The 23,928-nt window shown below is 47.4% G+C and overlaps 1 protein-coding gene across 1 annotated transcript in view; it reads right to left on the minus strand.

Annotated features, from left to right (window-relative positions):
* Positions 1-608: 608 nt before the first annotated feature.
* The window catches only part of ARHGAP26 (Rho GTPase activating protein 26), a 2,444,655-nt gene continuing 2,421,335 nt past the window's right edge, over positions 609-23,928 (minus strand). Inside the window, exons 24-25 of the transcript XR_013598661.1 lie at positions 12,947-13,035; positions 609-715 (exon numbers count right to left, since the gene is read on the minus strand). The gene's annotated coding sequence lies outside the window, so the exon portion shown is untranslated. The remainder of the gene's footprint in view (positions 716-12,946; positions 13,036-23,928) is intronic.

Here is a 23,928-nt window from a genome sequence, read left to right on the forward strand (position 1 = left end):
CTAAGGGGAAAAAGCTTTTAAAGGAGATTTTGTTTTAAGAGAGAAAACAGAGGGGGGAAAGAGAGAGAAAAGAAAAAGAGGAAGGAAAGAAGAAGAAAGAAGGAGAGAGAAAGGGAATAGCCTAAGAAATCAGCTCATATATTAAAGATAATACAAATGTGAACAATTCTATTTATATAGAACAGAAACACAGGTGCAAAATAAACTAGTAAATCATGTAAAACTTCTGGAGAGAAAGTCAGTTAACGGCAGCCATATTAGGTCTCTCTTAATAATTAAAGTATGGCTTTTCATATGTGATGATGATGTAGTGACTATTAAACTACACTTGTCAAACACTATACCTGTCTATGAGTCATGCATTACCTAGAAATATCGACGTGTAATTTCTGTCCGTCTCAATCTCCCATCTGTTGCTGCTGGTCCTGTTGCTTGGGGGTCTGCATGTTCTTGGTCATCATCAATGTCTTCATGATGTGTCACCTCCACCTCTGTGCCTTCTTTGGTGGCAAGATTGTGCAACACAGGATGGGGGTGTACTGTCGCGCACCTCCACTCTTGTGGAGGCAGCGAAACCTGCTCTTGAGGAGTCCAAATGTTCGCTCCACTACATTGCGAGTTGACCTGTGTGCCACATTGTATCGCCTTTCGCCTCTGTTAGTTGGGTTGAGGTAAGGTGTGAGCACAAAGAAACGCAGGGCATATGCACTATCGCCTAGGAGGGAATGAGAGGTACATGAGTTACATTCGCATGTCACATTCATCTGCCATTCATTTCAGGGTGTGTTACACCTATTTACCTAGCAGATATCCATCACCAAAATCTCCAGCAACAAGCATTGTGTATATTCCGCTGTTCTGGAAGATGTAGGAGTCGTGCGTGCTCCCAGGAAATTTGGCCACTATGTCGGTGATGATGTTGCCTGCATTGCATATCACCTGCACATTGATGGAGTGCATTGACTTACGGTTTCTGTAGATGTGTTCAGTGGCTGCAGGTGGGCATAGGGGAATGTGGGTGCCATCTATGCAGCCTATCACATGTGGGAAGTGTGCCAGTCCATAGAAGTCAGTTTTTGTTTTGGCAAGTTCTGCAGGTGTGTCAGGGAACCGGATGTAATGTTCCACTCTCCCAGAAACTTCCTGAAAAATCGGGACAGACAACTCTGGGATACACCACCTACTGCAGCTATCACACTCTGGTAGCTCCCAGAGGCAAGCAGGTGTATGCTACATAGCACCTGGACATGGGGTGGGATGGCGTGGGCCCTGGGTGTTGGGTGATCCAGGTATGGGTGGAGGTCCCTTATTAAGTCCATGATGGTTCTGGGGTGCAGCCTGTAACTCTGCAGTATCTCAGGCTCAGTCAATTGGAACAGGGTGATCCTCTGCCTGTACACCTGCTCCTCCCTTCTCCATACCCTCTGACCTGCAGCCTGTAGCCTTTGCCTCCTCGCAATCACGTAGAGTGCCGCCATTCTTGCAACACTGTTGCATTTTGGGCCCTTTTTTATAGCCTGCACCTGGTTACCACCTGCTTTCAGTCCATGGTAAATACCGACCCTTAAATACCGAATTTCATTGAATTCGGTATTTTTATCCTTCCCTACATCTCGATGGGCATTTTTTTCGATTTCTTATTCACCGATTCGGTGAATAAGGACTCGGTAAATAAGGTATCGGTAAATACCGATTCGGAAAATATGTATTCGGTAAATACAGATTCTGTATTTTGCCGATTCATATTTTCCGATTCGGTACATTTTTGACACCTACATCTCATTTTCTAAATACCGGTCGGTAACGGCCGATTTTACCGATTTTGGGCCGTTACCGACCGGTATTCGCCTACCTACATCTGGCCCAAGGTGTATAATATTAAGGAGAGTTCGCGAATTATCTGTAATAGATCGACCTTTAACAAATCCAGACTGATATATGTTTGTGAGATCAGGAATAATTTGGTTAATCCGTAAGGCTAAGATTTTTGCAAATATTTTACCATCAGTATTAATAAAGGATATAGGCCGATAATTTTTACATAGGGAGGGATCTTTGTCTTTTTTGGGAATGAGACAGAGCATGGCTTGAGTAAACGAACCTTTTGATTCACCCTTGGCAAGAAAATAATTAATCAAAGAAAGTAGATGTGGTATTAAAACAGATTTAAAATTAAGATAAAAACGTATTGTGAAGCCATCAGGGCCAGGCGTTTTGTCCTTGGGTAAAAGAGTAATGGCATTAAGTATTTCAGTCTCTGAGATAGGAGCATCTAGGGAAGAGAGATCGACAGCATTATTAGAGGATTTAGGGATAGATTGAAAGAAAGAATCAATTTGTGCTGAAGAGGGGTTGGATTCTGGAGTGTAGAGAGTGGAATAATATTTGACAAAGCAATCAAGGATTTTGGTGTCAGAAGACTGTGGTATACCTTGCGAATCAGTAATATAAATAATTTTAGACTTTTGTTTTTTAATTTTGAGATAATTTGCAAGTGATTTACCTGCCTTATTACGTACGCCATACATTTTAGCGTTGAATTTAAAAAGATTATTAGACGCAGAGTCCCATGAATGTTTGTTGTACTGCATTTTAGCTTTAATAAGAGAAGAAAGTGTATCTGGGGAATTAGTAGTGAAATATAAATGTTCCAGATGCTTAATTTGTTTAAGAATTTGGGTGGATTGAGCTATGGCTTTTTTCTTCGTTTGAGATACAAAATCAATAATGCAGCCTCTAGCGGCAGCTTTAAAAGCATCCCAAATAAAATGAAAGTCAGATGTGGAGTGAAGATTAGTATGAAAAAATTCTGCCATGAACAATGAATAATGTTCTACAAACAGAGGGTCAAGAAGGAGGGAATTATTAAAGCGCCAGCGCTTGGAAGTGGGAACAGGAGAGGGGTAATCCATATCCAAAATAATAGGGGCATGGTCGGACATAAGAATGGACCCTATTTCTGAATTAGTCATAAACTGAAAAGCATGTTGGGTGAGAAAAATGTAGTCAATGCGGGAGTGTGAGGCGTGAACTGGGGAAAATAAGGAGAACTCAAGAGAGTCAGGGTGAGATATTCTCCATGAATCGATAAGGCCTCTGGAGGAAATTGTCTTATGAAAGGATTTTTGCATTTTGTTAGGAATGTATTTGGTTTGTGATTTCCTGTCCAAAAAGGGATCCATTAGCTGATTACAATCACACCCCACAATTAAATCTTCAGTGTCATGAGAGGAGAGAAGCAAAGAAAAATCATTCCAGAATGTGTGGTCAACACCAGTAGTGCCATAAACATTGCAAAAAGAAAGCTTAACGTTGTTAACAGTACAAACCAAAAACAGCCATCTTCCGTCAGTATCTTGTGACTCATGCAGCAATTGAACAGTCAATGATTTGTGAAATAGAATAATAACACCATTTTTGTTATTAACAGCTGGGGAGCAGAAGGCCGCTCCAACCCATTGTTTACGCTATGAGGACAAATTCTGTCAAGATAAATGTGTTTCTTGCAATAAAGCAATTTGACATTTCAATCTCGCTAAATGAGAAAGGACACGCTGTTTTTTAATAGTATTTCGAAGTCCTTTAACATTCCAGGAAATTATTCTAAGACCATTCATTTAAATAGAGATGGAAAGAGTAGGAAAAGATTGAAGAACCTAAGAAAAAAAGTAGATAATGAGTAAGAAAGCAGGAAAGAATGAATAAAAAGCTAGTATAAGCTAAAGAGAAGAGAATAGAGAAAAAACACTCTATCTGTAGATGCACCAGAAGAATAAGAAGGTGAGTGAGCATTGAGGGAGTACCAAGAAGAGGAGAGGAGTAGATGATAAAAAGGGCGAAAGGAAAGACCAGGAATACAGATAAGATAGAAAAGAGAGAGTAGAAAAAGAGTAAAGGGGGAGGCATAGAAAGGAGAGAAAAGGAAAGAGCGGGAAAATGACCCTCAAAAAGTGAGAGCAAAAAAAGATGACAAAAAGCCACATGGCTTCAGTCACGAGAGACATGCAATAAAAAAAACAATAAAGTGAGAGGTGGGCGGCGTTAAAGCAGACTACCGCACGAGCAGGAAACAAAAATAAGAAAAAAAAGAGTCACAATAGTCATGATGAGAGAGAAGAAAAAAAACAACTAGTAGAAAGAAAAAAAGACAAATGACTAGATACGACTAAGAATAACATGTGAAGGCGACTTACCAATGAGGAGGAAGGAATGGCAGCGGGCTGGGTTTGGACAATACAAACATCAGGATAGCACGAAGAAGGGAAGGAAGTAATACGGTTTCACAAAGGGAACCTATGACCTAAAGAGATATTAAAAAGGATATTATCACATAAGAAGAAGTAAGAAGACCAACATATTAAAAGAATAAAACAACAAGTAAAACTACATAAGAACTAAGGTTTGCTGAGTTCCATGGGATCATCTTTGTGGGTATGAATGAATTTCCGAAGGTCAGCCGGGTCATCAAAGCTGAAAGTGCGTTCCTTGTAGGTTACTTTGAAGAAACATGGGTGTATAAGGCCATATCGGGCATTCATTGAGCGAAGCGTCGGTCTCAAATCCAGAAATTCCTTCAGTCGCGCAGCAGTTGCTTTGGAAACATCCTGAGTGAAAAATACCTAATGTCCAGACCATAATAGTTGTTTATGTTGCTTGGCATTATGAAGGATCGTCATGAGGTCTGAGTATATCATAGAAAATATGCAATGATCCCTCTGGGCTTTGAAGTAGAAGAAGAGTTCTTTGGTCCCAGATGGTGAGCTCTCTGAATATTAACATCTAAGTGCTTAGGGATACCAGTAATAGGAAGGACTTGAGTTTTCAAAAATTGGATGACGTCTGATCGTTCGGAATTCTCCGGAATACCATAAATTCGAAGATTATTATGACGGTTGCGATTTTCCAAATCTTCTGAGGTTTTCTTAAGTTGGTCAACCTCCTTGATCAGACTGGCAACCTTGACAGCAACATCCTGTTCGTCACTAACCCTCTGTTTCACATCCGTTAGCCTAATATCCATACTAGACCATTTATCGTCTAACCTCTGTAGAGTCGTGGCTGTATCTGTCATAAAAGGCCGAATAAGACGTAATTCCTCCATATTGTCTTCCAGTATAACAGGAAGCGGAGATTTTGATGGAGATGGAGGGTCTTTTTTAAGACGCTTACCAGTTGCAGGGTCTTTACGCAGGTTAGAGGCATTGCTATGCGCTTTAGTGTTGTGAGAGGATTCCATACTGAATAAAGAAGCTCAAAGTAATGAGAAGTGAACACCTGGAGCCAAAAATTCACAATGACAGCCAAAATTACCACCAATGAGACCTTTGCTAAGGGGTCATCAGTATAGCAAAGAGTAGGTGAAGGAAGAAGCAGCCGCCAGTGATTTAACAATCCAGACTTGAGGAATTGTGAAAGCAAAGTTCCAGTCAAGAAGGACAGTAGGTATAGGCAGCCAGCGACATAGTAGAAAGATGTTTATCATAGGTAAGTACACATCGTGAGGTCCAAATAGTAGTTAACAGCAATACTTGTTGTTTCTGAAGCAAAATAAAAGTGCAGTGAGAGTCTAGCACCAAAAACAGTAAAAATGTGGCAGCAAGAAAAAAAAACGCTGCGTATGAAAAAACAAAATGGCGGCCGCATTTCAGGAGGAGTTAGAAGTGTGAATAAACTCACTCAAACGGTCACTTTGGCAAGTGAAAAGGCACCCAGGGGTGGCATTATGGTTCAGACGTCGGAATTTATGATAAAATCCAGGAACCGCCGCCGAAAAACCGCCCTTCGTCTTCGAGCGCCGCTCGTCACATCGGAGCACCCTAAGGCGTGGGCATCTTGATTCGCCGGTCGCGCGCCTCTCCCAGAGGCCACTTTAACCAGCGCTGGCCCGAGTAATAGATTCTATGCAGTATTTTTAACTGTACCAGTTTGAGCCTGGACGAGATTGCGACTTCCCTGGGGCAGTTCCTCTAGATCCATCTCCCATTTCTTGCAGAGTTGGACAAGGGGGTCGGGAGTGTGGTTAATCAGTTTGCGATAGGTCAGTGATATTGCCTTTGTGGGCATAAATTCATCCAGGGGTATATCTTCCGACGGCGAGGCCTCCGGGAGTGCCTCCCCCGCCGGTATATTCATAAGGCGTGTCGCACCTGCAAGTATATAAATCTTTCTGAGTTTGTCAGCTCATATTCCTGCTGCAGTTGAGAAAATGCTACTACCTCCCCCCACTTCCATAGGTCCCCCACCCGAGACAGTCCTATAGTGTCCCAACTGTCGAATCCTTTTGATTTCCTCAAGTTACCCAGCCATCCCAAATCCCACAGAGGGGTAGCCTGTGTGAGTTTTCTGGCCCATCCCAGACTTTTATGAGTGGTGTGCCATATCTGGACCGAGTGCGATGTGGGTCCCATTAACTGTAATTCGGTCTGGAGTACAGTGCTTAGGTATAAGACCCCCCCCCCCCCCCCGGCAGAAGCCACTTGTCCTTTTAATACCCTGGATCATCTAGAGGCCGGTATATACCTTGATTGATGGCAGCCAGATGGGTGGCCCACTAATATTTGATTTGGACCAGTTGATAGTGTATCCCGTGTATTTGCTGAAATTTGTGAAGATGATAAGGACCCTGTGAATCTAGGTCCCAGGCGACGCCAAATTATAGCAGTATGTCATCGGCGTAAAGGGAGATGGTATTCTCCCACTCTTCTGACCATCTCAAGCCTCTAACGATGGGGTCCCTTCGGATCCAAGCTGCAAGGGGCTCAAGTGTAAGCGCAAAGAGCAGTGGGGACAAGGGACAACCCTGTCTTGTCCCCCGTTGCAGGGTAAAAGTGTCTGATTTTTTTGTTGTTAGAAATACTTGCACTAGTGGGTCAGAATATAGAAGTTTATCCAATTAACAAAGTTGTGGCCATACCCCAGTTTTTCTAGCACAGCGAAAAGGTAAGGCCATTTGATTGTGTCAAATGCCATGGTGGCGTCAAAGGATAGCACCACCCCGTCTTCTCTCAGTGTGTCTACTTGTCCCATTACCTGTGAAGTTGGCAGAGGTTAAGTGATGTGCTTCTAGAAGGCATGAAGCCCGATTGATCAGGATGGACCAGTTTAGATATAAACCCCACCAGGCGAGAGGCTAAAAACTTTGCTAATATTTTGGCTTCTGCATTCAATAATGAAAGTTCTATAGGAAGAGCATTTATTTTTGAGTTTGCCGTCTTTATGTATGACCACCAATGTGGCCAATCTTTGGTCATGAGGAAGGTGACCCACCTCTCGACATTCCACATACATGGCTATGAGATAGGGGGCGATGGCATCAGGTTTTACTTTGTAAAGCTCTCTAGGAAGACCATTGGTCCCCATCGCCTTCCCAGATTGCAGACTCCTTATAGCTTGTGTCACCTCCTCTTTAGTGAAATAATTGTCCGGCAGTGTCCTTTCTTCTACCGTTACTGATGGAAGTGTCATGTCTTATAATAGAGCCATTGAATCTTCCTTAGGAAGAGTAGTATGTGATTGATATATTTGCCTATAGTAGTTGGCAAACTCATTTGCTATTTCCTGGGTGTCCGTGGGTCCCCTGTTTCTGTTATTAGTTCCATGACTAGACGGTTTGCGTAGTCTCTTTCGTCAAACCATGCCAACAATTTCCGTGCTCTGTCACCTAGTTCATATATTCTCCCAAGTTTATCTCTACCCAGTGCTCTTGCAATATCCGTTGCCACCCTTTTGTATTTTTCTCTTTAATTTGAGCAAGTGCGCTACGTCCTGCTCCCCAGGTCTTGATTGCTTCCCTTCCATTTGCAGAATTTCATCTTCTAGTCTGAACAGATCTGTGTTTTTTTCGTTCCTAGCACCAGCTATCTGCGAGATCGCCTGCCCCCAAAGTAAACCCAGAACGTGCAACCAACCTGTAGCCCCACCTGGTCAGTGCCTTACAGGTGTTTCCGACTAAGTAAGTTTCTTGTAGCAAGCCCACTTCAGTGAAATACCTCTTAATAATTTGCAACACTATTCCTCTTTTAAGCTTGTCCCCCAGGCCATTTACGTTCCAGGACAGGAGCCTGAATCTTTTATTCCTTGATGACCCCATGTTTATGCTTAATGAATCCGGTTCCCTCAGAGCTCCCTGCTTCAGTGTTAGGATAAGTCATACCCTTCGTGGATCTAGCCTGTATCCTATGTGGGCGGCTGAATACCTTCCTCTTGATTGTTTCTTTCTCATGTCTCATGATATGCGTTGTAGTGCTTTCTTCTAACTTGTAAAATACAACAATTAAAACCCAATTTCCCCCCTCCCTGCTCCCTCGCACTCTGGGCTTAGAACAGCCCTTGACCCTAACTGTGCAGAGGGCCTGTCACCATAACACTAAACTAAATAGAAGTTCGGAGGTGGGACATTTTCCCCAAGTACCCCGTGCCTGCGCATTCTGATACATCACAAATCCATCTTTGGAAGTTGGACCGTGTTGGTGCAGTCACTCAGGTTTCTCAACCCTCTCAGTCCAGGAACTATTCCACAGGCAAATGCCCTCTGAATGTCCACTTCATTCCCCAAATTTGTCTTCACTGGCCCGCCTCGTCGATCTTCCACTTGGAGACATATGTCTTAGGGGGGGATGCTCTCTTTCACGTCGGGGGTTGTGGTCTCTTGCCGATCTCCATCCATCCAGCCACTCCATTGCTGATTCTGATGTTTTGAAGAACCAAGTCTTACCCTCTGCCTCAACACAGAGCTTTGCGGAAACAGCATAGAGTAGCAGAGGCCTTCTTTCCTGAGTTGTTTCTTGACATTCAAAAAGGATCTCCTCTGTCATTGTACATTTATCGTCCGGAAAGGATAGTTCACTGTTTTCATATTTGATGACAGGGACTGTGCGGGCAGTTTGTAATATAGTGTCCCGATCTCTGAATTTTAATAGGTGCGCCAACAACGGCGCGGGGGAGCTCCCGTTCTTGGTCTTACCCTTGGGACTCTGTGACCTTTTTCTAGTGTGAAGAATTTGGACAGCTTCTTCGGTCGTAAGTGGTTGATGATTAGGTCTTCGACAAAGAAGACCGCTGCCGGACCTTCCGCCTTTTCAGGGACTCCAATTATTCGGACGTTGTTACATCTCAATTGACCCTCGCAGTCTTCCAGCTTGTTTTCTATTGTTTTGCTCAAGGCTTGGAGCGCTCTAATTTCCTGTCACATTTGCTTTGCTTCTCCACCAAGCTAAGTAGTGATCACCTCCAAGGCTTTGACTTTCTCACCCATTTTCTGAAGGTTTGCTCTCTTCAGTGATGGAGTCCATTCTATGTTCCAATGATGTGCGCACACCTGCTATGGCATCCATGGCGTCTTTCAATGTTGGATCACCGTTGTCCGATCCCATCTGCAGAGCTGCTTTTCGCTTGTGTGATGTCTCTGTCTCAGCCAGTTTCGGCTACAAATTTATCCAAAATAGTCTAGAGAGTGTTTTTGGATCCTTTAGTGCCAGACATCTTCAAGCCTGAGCCCTCAAGGGTACCGCCCGCTGCCCACTTCTGAAGTGAAACACCACACCTGGCCTGTCGGGGTCCCCTCGGAGGGCTCCTGTGTTCTACCAGTATTGGGTATCGAGGCACTGTATGTTATTGCCTGCTTCTACTTTCATCCTTGGCACCGACTCGTGCCTGTCTTTTTTTCCCCTGAAGATCAATTCCCTTTCCTCAATGCTGGGACTTCAGGGGCAGATTCAATCACTCAGCTCTGACCCTGCACTTTCTCTGCATGATGTGCACCTGTGGCAGTGATCAGCTTCGGGTGTCAGAGCTCCAGGTAGCAGTCATGGGACTGAGTGGTCCAAAGATCAATGTTGTTTGCACAGCGCTGTGTTGAATCTGGACCCTTTATTGGAATGTCAGTTTTTCGCTTCTCCCTCAATGCCTATCTGTTCTGAATGTTATTATATGCCGCCTTACCGGGGATATGAGGCTTTTCGTTGACCGATAAGCTTGGCTGCAGCCGCCTTTACACAGCCAGTGCACCTGCCGCTTTTTCCAGCTGCCATTAATCCACTGCGTAGTCTTCTTATTTCCAGCCTGTAACCCCTGTCATCTACGCTCACCTTCTTAGAGGGGCAGCGGGGTACCAGAGACCCATCTCAGCTGCTCCTCCTTGCAGCTCAGATATCCGGCCACCGCTCATCTCCAGCCACCTCCAGCTCCGTCCCGAGATCGGGCCTTGGCAGGTGTCACCACGGCTTTCTACAGCTAGGAAGCCTTCTTCAATCCACCGCCAGGTGGATGTTGTGGCCGTTGGTGCTCCACACAACACGCTGTGCCCGCCACTGTATTTTGCCGCGCAGCTTCAACCTCTGAACCGAACACCGTTGGAGGCCCGGCGTCAACAGTCAATCGAGTCAACGGCTTTCAGGGTCAACAGTCAATCGAGTCTACGGCTTTCAGGACTCATTAGGCCCCAGCCCGATCTTCTCATGTAGTTCGCGTTTCGTCCGTTCTCTCTCTCCGGATTCCATGCCGCTGTGGATTACAGGTCCAAGGATGTGTTTCTGGATTAGTTTGGATACATTTGATGAATTATGCGCAGACAAGGGCTGGGGAATCTCGGAGCTTCAGCGGTGTGAGGCCATTTTGCTCAACGTTCAAGCCACGCCCCTCCTCTACAATGAAACTGCTGAAGTTTAAACACATGGGGAGATAGGGACACAGGCACACCGCAGAACTATTTTATTTTTGAAGTCTTATATAACGCTAACATCATCAATGGCAATAACAGTGCATACATGCAATCATTTTGAAACAAAATGTGTTATCGTTAACTTGTAATAAAAATAAGATGGTAGACACAATACATTGCAGAATGCATGCACGATTTGTTATTCATGTACCAAAGGTCAATAACAATTTTGCTATGAAAAAGTAGGTAGATGCCAATAAATAATGTAATATACATTGAACATCTTAAATCACATCCTTCCTAGCTGAAGATCATCATTCAGGGCCACTAGAATCAAGCAGCAGGTCGAGGTCCAAATTATTCAGCAGGTTTGATTTAATAAGGTGGTAAGAAAAGACAAATGATGTGGTGTAATGCAGCACATTTCAAGTCTTAAAAGAGCACCTAAGTGTTGGAGTCTGTAGATTTTTGGCATGTGTTTAGAGAACTCTGTCTTCGCACCACTAATATGTGTGCGTTTGTGGTTGACATTTTGTATGTTTTATATCTTTCACCAGTTTCAGAGTAATGTGGTAAATGTTCTATAATTCAGTCTTTCAGTGTCTAACAACTGTTCCATGGTGTTTATTGGAACCAGCTCAGGGTAACTTTGTGACAGAATAGGAGGGGCTATATTAATGAGAGCACACGATCCACGAATGTGTTGGGATTTTGGGAAAGCTGTTAAGGTCAGTCTAAATTATTTTATTCCACATTCGTGAAGCTACAACCCAGACACGCTGCGGTTCCTGAAGCATTTTCAGTTCGTTTTGGTAGTTATTTTGAGCATACTTTAAACTACCGTTTATATTGCACTTGCCATGGCCTTTTCCATGCATGCCTCTTAATCATTTAAAAGTGACATAGGTGAAATCTAATGCATTTACCAATGTGTGTTTGCTTTGCAGGTGAAATTCAAAGGAATCACAGAGTGCAGAGGACATGCTCCTCAGACATAACCATTGAAATTCGTGAGCCACCAGAACAGAAAGGATTGGCAGTGAAAAAGGAACTGGTGAAGGAGACATCCAAATTCGATTTTCTTGACACTCAAGAGAAGACAACGTTGTGTTATCAGTTTGGCATACTGAGGTTACCAATAGTGTAACCGAGGAGCGATAGCGCGTGATGTTATATGGCCGAAGAGGAGGAATGCTGAGCCAAGGTGAATGTGAAGAAACAGCCTTTCACCCCATCACACTCTACCCATAAAATGCAGTTAGAGGATCCTGTTGTGGCAGCCCAAATAGGTCACAAGGGGAGGTGTGAAAGGTGAGAAAGAACTGTGATTTGTAGAAGGGCCTCATGTGTAACTCATAGTCCTTATGTTGAACACTAAGGCTGAAGCAAAGTATTTTCTTGCTCTTGATTTTTCCGGCAGAAAATAGCCAGGGGGGTGTCAGATACCATTTTGTTAGTAGTTGACACCTTTTGTTGCATCTAAATAAATATAATGGTGGAAGACATTGAAAGATATAGTGAAGACAAGCAACTAGAACATGAAGGCTTATTTGTACTTCTTTGAGTATTTGGAGAATTGTACCTTACTTTGCTAGAAGCCATCTATTTACAGCTAGTGTTAAGGCACTACTGCACCTATAATAACTCTTTAGGCTAAGATCTGAATGCCCACATTTTGCCTCATTTGGTTTGTTGGTCAAATCTTAGTGATATGTACTTCTTGAAGTGCCAAGTTCTTCTGAGAAGGTTGGAGGCAGTGCAGATTGTCTGCTCCTGTCAATGTACGGTCTCAGAGTTTCATTGTGTAACATGCTGCGTGACCGACAACTTCATTGCCGAGGGGCCTAGAGAAGTGTCCAGGCTACATGCCCTGTCCCAGGTATCTAAAATGTGGGTTTCTAGATACGTAGATTGACACCTATGACTGAAATGGTGTAATTGGACATAGGAAGGGGAACCTCCCTACCTATTTGTCGTCATTTGAATTATTAAAACGTAATATTCAGAATTCAAGATATCAAAATATTAAGGCTTACATTTTTACACTTGGCTGCATTGTTCCTGCTTATTTACAGATTCAGTGAACGGTCAAGTCTTTCGGATTGCTGGCTTGATAATCAAATATTCATACATAATTCATAGTTTTGGCTCATGGAATTGCCTTTTAATAATCATACACATACTGCATTTGTACATTTTTAAAATAAATTACATTTTGTCATGATAGAACTCAAGTAATTATTCTTAATTACATTTATAACATTGGCTTCCTTTAATAGAAATTCTTACCTCAATATTAAAACTTGACTAATTTATGTTCAACAACATAGCAACTAATTGAATCCGTAGTTATCTGTCTCGGCAAAGTGCAGTCTGCTCTAGAACAGAAAAGGACGCAAAGAAGTATTTAATCTGATATCACAAGATGGCTAACAAAGAAATAACTGTTCTGCCTGACCCTGTACACACAAGGTCAGGCGGATGTGGTCCCAAGACCAGAAAGAATATTCGGCAAACACCGGTCCTTACAGTCTTCAATTGTTGATAACAAAAGAAAAATAATGTAACATCAGTTCAACTCATTTAAACAAAAAACAATAATATATGTAATATTGCATTTATGTGCTGGTGCATATAGGTCACAGCTGTCACTTTAAAGGAAAGAAGCACCTAATAGAGTAAAAATAAAATACGACAGAAAAGCTGAGGGAGGAGGAAGGTTTCCCTTCAATAATCAGACGTCTGAGGAATTGGGCAGCCCAGACTTAAGATGGTGGCGGCCCGCGAAATCTGAGCGTGGATACGAATCACACACTAACGGGGCCAAATCAGGTAACGTAGGAGGGCAGCAGCATACGCTAATGGGACCCCGAGGCTGCGGCGGCAATATGTGAGGAGCGGAGGCTGGCGGGTAACTGGAGGACGAGATGAGGCGCCCAGCTCAGAGACCGAGGGCAGCTTCCGTCATCCGCCTAGAGGGGTGCACCAATAGGACACGGCTGAGGTTTGCGATTGGGGATCCCCATTGATGCTGAGCCCCCCCCCTTGATATTGAGAGTGTGTGCCCCTCGAGATACCCTGATTATGAGAGAGGCAGCATGAGCCAACTAAATCCTAGCTGCCTTACCTTAAGATGGTGGCCGTCGTGACCAGGCAGTGCATGGGAAATAAGCATGGCTGAGGGGAGCACAACAGGAGACAAGAGTCTTGTCGCCCTGCTAGAGATGCACAGGAGGGAATGAAGCAAGGGCCCTGACACACAGAAAGACAACGCCCAGAGTAGTGGCTGCGCATAAGCCCTCACTGCGCCTGAAGACCTGTGCAGGACCCGGAACTTAAACATGGTGCCGGCTGCTTACAATGCCTTTACGCGGTTTTGGCATGCTGGGCCTTCCAGGTCCTAACTGCGGGTGCTTGAGCCAGGCCGGAGACCTGACTCCGTGGCACAGTTCCTCCTGCCCTCAAGCGCCCTCCTCTATCCACAAGATGGAGCTCATCATGACCTCAAGCTCAGCCTGGGGATCCAGCATGCTGCTTCCCCCACCACCATCCGGTCTTCTACCCCTATGGACATCTCCAACTCGGGGATCGGATCCCTCCAGACCCAATACCATCACCCTTGAGTGCAACACCACCTGAATACCTGGCTGAAGGATGGCAAGAATTTCCTGCTCTGTAAATATGTAATATACAATATATAATTGTCCAAGCCTAATCGCTGTTAAAATGTAATCCTGAGTGAATTTGCAATTTGAATATATATTACCTACTGGCGGTCGCCAGTAGGTAGTTATAGTTAGGACCTACTTTCCATAGGAAATCCACAACATTCTATTTGGAATAACTTTGGCGTCGGTGGAAGGATCTTCGTGAATTTCTCTAAGAAAATGGCCTGCTCGGTTCCGATCCTTCCCTGAAAGTTTGGGGTTGATTTGTCCAGTGGGGGCCGAGAAAAAAGGGGGGTCCCAAAACGTGTTTTCCCCATGCAATTTTCCATAGGGACCTTTAGCCAGGGCTATAGCCCGAACGGCTGAACGGAATTACACCAAATTTGGCAGAGAGGTAGAGTTCGGTTCGCAGATTGTGCTTATTGTTAAATGGTATAAATCCGTTCAGTAGTTTCTGAGAAAATTACAAGTAAAATCATAGTGATATCTAGAGACTGAGTTCTACACGCGGACGGAGATCTGTTCAATTACGAGCGCGAGCTGCATGCTGATTGGCTGTGAACTGTCTGTCAACACTCGAAACCAGGAAGTGTTGGCGGACATGTTGTGCCTCGGTAGAACCGAGTCACAAGAAAACAGTAAAACAAAGTTGAGAAATAAGGGAAGGGGGCAGGCTAGAAACATTCTGACCCTTTACGCTGGCTCTGGGGGTCGTACATGGAGGTTTAAGCTCTTTATTTAAAAAAAAAAAAAAAGAAAAATCTCGGCGTAAGCGTACGGAAATACGTACAATTACGAGCAGGAGCTGCATGCTTATTGGTTGCCAATACTCCAAAACAGGAAATGTTGGCAGCCATCTTGTTTGTCGCGAGAGCCGAGTCACAAGAAAACAGTAAAACAAAGTTGAGAAATAAGGAAAGGGGGCAGTGTAGAAACATTCTGACCCTATAGTCTTGGTCAGGGGGGGTGGTACATGGATCTTTAGGCTCAATTTTTATTTTAAAAAAAATAAAAAATGGCGGGGTACTCGTGCAGTACTTGTACGCGGTGAAAAAGGTGAAAAAAAACTAGAAGTCTGTTTTATTCATTAGGTCCCGGGGGGGGCAAATTCCGGGGGCAATTTTTAGAGTTATATTTCCATGACAGTATGTAAAACTTTTCGTTTTTTTTCCTGCATCAGTTGTACTCTCTACGCATGCGCAGCCTTGTTTGCAAGTGCACTTTTTTTTCTTTTTCTTCAAGTTCGCCAAGCAAACCTCTCCTGATTTTAGGTATTAAATTTGCCGCTTTCTTTTCCCGGGTCATGTGTGTCATCCGGTGGTATACTTTTGTAATATATTAATAAACATTTTGTATGTATATTTATTTGAAATGTAGTGTTGAGGCGCCAAAGAACAAGTTACTTACCTTCGGTAACGATATATCTGTAAGAAACAGTAGTTAGTATTAGATTCCTTACCTTAGAATATCCCCAGGCGTCAGTCTGGATCCGGAAACTTTTGCGTAGCAGTACCCCTGCGCGTCGGTAGGCGTCGTCTGCAGGCGTCCCCTGCGGCTCCGCGTCGTCGGCGTCGTGCGCCGTGATGACGTCGCTGGAGTATATAGACGCCGTCTCCGCGCGCTGACGTCAGTTCTTTGCACACAGCTTTTCCGCGCCAGAACACGCAGAGCCATGTGAGAACCAACACTGGTGCCATGTGAAACTAGGGCCCTGAAAGGGATGTCCTTAACCCTAGGTATCAGTTCGCAGAACGGGGAGGATGGGTGGGGCGGTAAGGAATCTAATACTAACTACTGTTTCTTACAGATATATCGTTACCGAAGGTAAGTAACTTGTTCATCTGAAAGAAACAGGTTAGTATTAGATTCCTTACCTTAGAATAGATACCCCAGCAATACCAACCCTGGTGGTGGGTCTGCAAACCAATACATACCTACACCAGAAAGTCCTGGAGGACCGAACGGCCAAAGAAGCCATCCCTCCGGACTTGACTGTCCAGGCAGTAGTGCCTCGCAAAGGTGTGCAGCGAGGCCCACGTAGCCGCCTGGCAAATGTCCTGCAAAGGGACTCCCCGGCCCAGGGCAGTAGTAGCCGCCGTGGCCCGAGTGGAATGGGCTCTCAGCCCAACAGGAGGCTCCTTCCGAGCCAAAGAGTAGCACGCTTTGATGCACAGGACGACCCACCGAGAGATGGTTCGTTTCTGTACCGCCCTTCCCTTCTTCTCACCCACGTAGCCAACAAACAGTTGGTCATCCACCCGGAACTGGCGTGTGCGATCCATATAAAATGAAAGCGCACGTTTTGGGTCCAGACGATGGAGCCGCTCTTCATCTTTTGAAGGATGCGGAGGCGGGAAGAAGGAGGGTAAGGTGATGGACTGCCCGATGTGAAAAGCAGAAACTACTTTGGGCAGGAAAGAAGGTCTAGTTCTCAGAACCACCTTGTCTGGATGAATGGACATGAAAGGAGGTTTGACAGAAAGAGCCTGGAGCTCACTCACTCTCCTGGCAGAGGTGATGGCAACCAGGAAGGCCGTCTTTAAAGTCAGGAGACGGAGAGGACAGGAATGAAGCGGCTCAAAGGGAGCGCACATCAAGAAAGTCAGAACCAGGTTCAAGTCCCACTGAGGCATCACGAACGGAACAGGTGGATACATGTGCGTGATGCCCTTCAAGAATCTCGTTACAATAGGGGACTTGAACAAAGATGGCTGATCAGGTAGCCTTAAGAAGGCGGAAAGGGCAGAAAGGTAGCCCTTGATAGTGCCCAGAGCAGAGCCCTGCTGGGCAAGAGAGAGAAGAAAGAGGAGAATCTCGGAGAGAGGGGCAGAAAGGGGATCCACAGCCTTTGCTGTGCACCATGCCACAAATCTGTTCCACCGGCAGGCGTATACCGACTTTGTGGAGGGACGCCTGGCTGCCAGAATCACATCACAGACTTCAGGAGGCAAGTCAAATGGCCTCAACTGTCGCCGCTCAATCTCCACGCATGGAGGTGGAGACTGGACAGGTTCGGGTGGAGGACCGTCCCCTGCTGCTGCGACAGAAGGTCCTCCTGAAGGGGCAGGCGGATCGAGGGACCGACTGACATGCTGAGTAGCTCGGGATACCAGTACCTTCGAGCCCAGTCCGGAGCCACAAGGATAACTTGGGCCCGGTCGCGCCTGATCTTCTTCAGCACTCTGGGCAGAAGTGGTATAGGCGGAAAGGCGTACAACAGACCGCAACTCCACTCGCGCCGAAAGGCGTCGCCGAGCGAGTGCCGTCTTGGAAACTCCAACGCGCAGAACTGATGACATTGCGCTTTCTCTTCTGTGGCGAATAGATCTAACCAAGGCTCTCCCCATTGCAGAAAGAGGCCTTTCGCCACGTCCGAGTTCAGACGCCATTCGTGATCCACCGAGCACCGACGGCTGAGTTTGTCCGCCCTGGCGTTCAGAGAACCTGCCAGGTGTTGAACCATCAGAGTCACGCCCTGACGTTCCAGCCATTGCCAGAGGCGCAGAGCCTCCTGGCAAAGGGTCCACGACCCCACTCCGCCCTGCTTGTTGCAGTACCACATGGCGGTGGTGTTGTCCGTGAACACCTGCACTACACTCCCGTTGACAAAGGGGAGGAATGCCTTCAGTGCTAGGCGAATCGCCCGCAGCTCCAACATGTTGATATGGAGCCGGGACTCCGCCGGAGACCAGATGCCTCTGATCTCCGCCTCTCCCAAGTGGCCACCCCAGCCCTGGAGGGACGCGTCCGTCACAACTACGTGCTCCGGTTGGGGAAGGGAGAGGGATCTGCCTCTGACCCAATCGCGGTCCGTAAGCCACCACTGCAACTGTCTCGCAGTGCCCTCCGAGATCAGGACATGGTCGGATAGGTTGCCCTGATGCTGGGCCCACTGAAACTTCAGGTCCCACTGCAGAGCCCGCATCCGCCACCTGGCGTGATGCACCAGAAGGATGCAGGAGGCCATCAGCCCCAGAAGCCGCAGCGTCAACCTGACCGAGACCCGGGACAACGGCTGAAAGATGGGAATCAAAGCCTGAATATCCCGGACCCGCCGTTCCGGAGGATAAACCCGAAACTGCGCCGAGTCGAGAACCGCTCCGATGAAAAGGAGCTTTTGAGAGGGACACAGGTGTGATTTCGGCACATTGATGGAAAACCCCAGCTCGTGCAGGAGGTCTGCCGTCATCTGAAGGTGGTGGACGACTGTCTGGGGCGAGCCCGCCTTCAACAACCAGTCGTCGAGGTAGGGGAAGACTAAAACCCCTAACCGGCGCAGATGAGCTGCGACCACCGCCATCACTTTCGTGAACACCCGTGGGACGCTGGTAAGGCCGAATGGGAGCACGATAAACTGAAAGTGCTCGTGGCCTACCGTGAACCGTAGGTAACGCCGGTGGGCCGGCAGGACGGGGATGTGAAAATACGCATCCTGCAAGTCCAACGCCACCATCCAGTCTTACGGGTCTAGAGCAGCCAAGACCTGAGCCAAAGTCAACATCTTGAACTTCTCCTTCCGGAGGAAGCCGTTGACGTTCCGTAGATCCAAGATAGGACGCAGGCCCCCCTTGTCCTTCTTGGGTACCAGAAAGTAGTGGGAATAGCAACCACACCCTACTTCTGGCCCAGGAACGCGCTCGATGGCCCCCTTGGCCAAGAGGGCCGTAACTTCCTCCTGCAGAAGTGTCAAGTGGTCCCCCGACACACGGTGGTTCTGCGGTGGCATGGCTGGAGGAGTGGTCTCGAAGGGGAGGGAGTAGCCCCTTCGGACGAGCTGCAGCACCCACCTGTCCGATGTGATAGCGCGCCAGCGGGAGTGGTGATGGCGAACCCTGCCACCCACTGGCGTCACATGGGCCTGAAAGCTCGGACTAGGAGGATTTGGAGGCTGCTGCGGGGGGAGGTGTGGCCTGACCTCGCCGCTGTCCCCGACCGCCTCCACGGCGGAATCCACGGCCGCCACCGCGTTGAGAAGTGTTCTGCGGTGCGTGGCTGGCAGCACGTGTGGGACCGCCCCTTCCTTGGCCACGAAAGGAGCGAAACGAACCCGTTTGCTGGCGCTGGGTCGAGAGACCCAAGGACTTGGCCGTGACCCTGGAGTCCTTGAAGCGCTCAAGCGCGTTGTCCGCTTTGTCGCCAAACAGGCGACTGCCATCGAACGGCATGTCCATCAAGGCATTCTGGACATCTGCCGAAAAATTGGCGGATCTCAGCCAGGCGTGGCGACGAATCGCCACCGTCGTGGACATTGCTCTGCCCAGCGAGTCGGTCGTATCAAGACCACACCTGATGGAATACCTCGCCGTGTCTCGGCCTTCAACCATAGCCTGGCCGAGCTTGTCCCGTACCTCCTGCGGGCATTGCGGCAGACACTCCGCGACCGTATCCCACAGAGAGTGGGTGTAGCGGCCCAAGAGGCATGCGGTGTTGCAAGACCGCAGTCCCAGACTCAGGGACGAGAAGACCTTTTTGCCATACTGGTCGTACCTCTTAGATTCCCGGTCGGGCGGGGCCGACGGGAACGCGGATTGGGAAGTTGAGGCCTGGATCACCAGACTCTCAGGGGTGGGATGGGTGGACAGGAACTTAGGGTCGTCCGAACACGGACGGTGGCGCCTGGCAACGTTCCTATCAACAGGCGAACCTGGAGCGGGCCTGGACCACGTGCCCAAAAGAACGTCCGTCAAGGCTTCATTGAACGGCAGCAGAGGCTCCTGTGGGCATGACTGCGGTTTGAAGACCTCGGTGAGGATGTTAGGCTTCACTTTTGCGACGGGGAGCTCAAGGCTCAAGGCCTTGGCAGCCCTCATCAACACCACAGAATATGCAGCCCCAGCCTCCGACGCCACAGTGGGAGGCGAGACAAAACCAGGGTTAGGAGAATCGTCCAGACCACTGGCATCACCCAAGTCACCTGTCCAGTCCACGTCGTACTGACACTCGCGTGACAGAGGGTCCTCAGACCCCTCCCAACCCTCTCCATAATCTTCATCATCACCATAGACTGATTCAACGATGTAGACCGGCTCCTCGGGGTCAATGGGCCCCATCGGCGCCGGACTCGGCGTCGGACGACGCCGGTCCGACTCCGCGTCCGGAATTGGAGAGGGAATGGGGGTGGCGCCGCCCGGTGCCGGCGTCGGAGCCCCGACGCCGGCCGGAACCGGCGTCGGAGTCACGGCGCCGCGCAGAGGCGGCACCACGGGTTGCCCCGATGGAATCGGCGCCGGAGAGGCCGGCGGACCAGCCGGCGTCGACCCTGAAGGACCCAGCGGCGCCGGGGCAGGAGCCGCCGGCGGCGTCGGGGCCGGAGCACCCGACGGCGTCGGGGCAGGAGCACCCGAACCGCTCGGACCCCCGGACGGGACCACCGGGCCCGCAGGCGCCGTAGGCCCCGCCGGAGGAGACAGCGCCCTCATGGTCATGAGGAACTCCTCTATCTCCTCGCGCGACGCACCTTGCCCAGGGACCGACGGGTATGGAGCAGGCAGCGTCGGCGACCCACGCGGAGCCGCGGGGGTGGGGCCACCCGAACCCCCGGCCGCATCGCGCGAGCGTCGGGGGTGCGATGACGACGCCCCGACTTCTTGTGTCGCTTACCTGAGGAACCGGAGGAATGGTGACGACTTCCGGAGCGCTCGTGGCGGCTCCGCGACCGTTCTCTCGACCGCTCCCTCGACCTCAGGCCGGACCGGGACCGCTCCCGACGCGGGGCCGACAGCCGGAGCTCGAGCAGCTTGCGGGACCGCTCCCGTCTAGCCTTACCCGTCAAGGCCCGGCAGTCGACGCAGGACTCCACGTCGTGGTCGGCGCCCAGGCACCGGAGGCAGAGTCGATGGTGGTCGGTGACCGACATCAGGCGGTCGCACCCGTCACAATTTTTAAAACCGGGCATCCTACCGGCACCTAAAGAGTTAGAGTAATCAAAAAACTTTGGTCAAAAGACCGGAGTACTGCTCTTCGGATCTGCGCTAACTGGCGCGGAAAAAAGAAGAACTGACGTCAGCGCGCGGAGGCGGCGTCTATATACTCCAGCGACGTCATCACGGCGCACGACGCTGACGACGCGGAGCCGCAGGGGACGCCTGCAGACGACGCCTACCGACACGCAGGGGTACTGCTACGCAAAAGTTTCCGGATCCAGACTGACGCCTGGGGATATTCTAAGGTAAGGAATCTAATACTAACCTGTTTCTTTCAGATCGTTGATTACATACTCCGTCCAACCGCCATTTTAGTAGTTTTCCTCCGTTATTTTTATTATACCTGCTACTTTCATTTTACCCTGCGTATATTTTCTCTGTGATCGATGAGATTTCGTGCCACAGATACCACGGTGTTTCTCCTTGGCCTCCGATCTTATCAGACTTGGTCACACATATACCTAGAAACTAATTTGAAGGACGTAAGGCACAGGCATTACAACACGTGTTGGTCAACAAAAAACATTATTAAGATTATGCGTTTATCATGTGTGGTAAATGCATACTAGTTGTAAAAGCATGTGTGGAAAAGCGATATGCGTGCTAATGGTTTTGTGGTGACGATCACGCGTGCTCATGAACCGGGTCTGAGCATGGTGGAGTCTAGGGTACCAGGCGGAGGGGCACGCAGCTGCACTCATACAATATAGAAGTAGTATAGGATTTATAAAACTTTAAAAAAAATTATTCCATAATTATCCTAGATTAAGTCTTCTGTTAGTATGTTCATTACATACATGAATATATGTTTTTAAACAATTAAAAATATTTGCATCTTTTTTGGACGGGGCGCCGTACATGACGTCACACGGAAGCTTTGATGCGACGTGTAACGTCAAAGGGAATTCGTAGCGTATGCTGAGAATGATTAGCAGTACAAACTATGGTGCAATCACTCTCTCACTGTCAAATCAGAGCACAGGCCGCGCTATGAGAATGGTTAGAAGTGGTCACTCATTGGAGATCCAATTCAGGTGTGTGGCTTATCCACAGTATCATAACGTTATTTTTTAACCTGGTTAAGTTTGAGGTTTGCATGAAATACTATGCTATAGGCAGATGTGGATGTTTAGGGAGCGCTTATCTGCATGAAGCTTGGTTATTACCATTTACATATAGGTGTCTGAGGGAGGGAAAAGAAGTCTATGTGAATGGCGAGGATTGCACAACAGTACCAGATCACTCCTTAATTTGTAGACCCATACAATTGCATGGCTCTTGTATACAAGATGCGCCTAATTTGGACTGAGTTTTGAAATGTAGTCCGACACCTGCTATCATAACAACGTTCAGTTTACTGGAAACAGGAGTTATTTACTTTGAAATAATGGAGATTGTTCTGCAATGTTAGCAGGCATCGCTTATATGATTACGGTAACTGAGCGTGTGGTTTGATTAAAAAAAAGTTGTGTTAACTCCTCTACATGGGAAGCTGGATGTTTCCATCTGGCTGTCTCAAAAAGAGGTCGCTCTTATTTCTGGTACAGAAACATATGTCCATCACGTAGCAAACACCCGCACAGAAGTGCATGATTTATTAAATACAGACATGCTCTTGAATTTTGGGGAGTTAATTTAGAGTATCTTTAATGTGTCACCTTACTTTTTTAAAGTTAGAAGCAGTGGCCTTGTGACTTCTGTAGAAAGTATATTTGGTATCTTTTGGGGATTTTTTCATCCGATTTTTTCCAGCATCTTTGGTGGATTGCGCTTAATACTCGCATTAGTTGCTGGTGTGCTTTTATGAATTTGTTTACATAAATATGGATGCACATCCTGCAGCAGACGACAATATGTCCCGGCTGTTGATGGTTCGCAACCGAATGATTAGTTATTACGGAGAGCTGTCTTTGGCTACATTGAGTGCAGTTTATGGGTTATCGTTTTGATTTTCCTTTTTCACATGCGTTCAACCTGTGTTCCATTGCCTGAGCTGCGATTTCGACTGGGCCCTGGATTTGTGTCTCTGCAGTACGGTGTCTCCCAACGCTGATTATGACCAGCTGATGAGCCCCTTAGTGGTTCATGACGTGCTCTGTTCTGGCGGCGGGATTATGGCCTTAGCAGCGACACATGGAATAATGGGACGTTGGAATGTTTTTGCAGCGGCGCTTGAGTTCTTGGCACGCAGTTACATTGAAGATGACCCGAGTTTTCCTCCGATGGTGATAGAGTCTCCGGTCGTTGAGGAACAGGTATGTTCATTCCCACTATTGAATTGGATGGCTGAAATGTTTTCAGATGAGAACAATGACTTCTTGTTGGAGGCTGTTGCTACATACTGTGCTTACACGCTGTTGGATTAAGACTCTTATTTTTCTACGTATTCTTTATTATTTAGCTACTGCTTTCTATCAAAGAGACGAATAACTTTTTTGGGGAAATGTGAACTTGACTCTGCTTTTTAGGCTTGGACTCTGCGTTCCTAATTCGCCCACGTTTATATCACGTGCTTTAATCAAGAAAGGGTGCCGTGGGGCTGAGCCTTGCACTCACACCGTGTTAAGTTAGCATGGGTTTATTAGAAGCTTACACGCTATTTTTGCTTTCCTGCTCTGCTTTGCACACGACACGTACTTGTGATATTGTTTAGAGAAGGCTGAGTATTTTGCTTTATATG

The sequence above is a fragment of the Lissotriton helveticus genome, chromosome 7 (genome assembly GCF_964261635.1).
Source record: "Lissotriton helveticus chromosome 7, aLisHel1.1, whole genome shotgun sequence".
Lineage (NCBI taxonomy): Eukaryota > Metazoa > Chordata > Amphibia > Caudata > Salamandridae > Lissotriton > Lissotriton helveticus.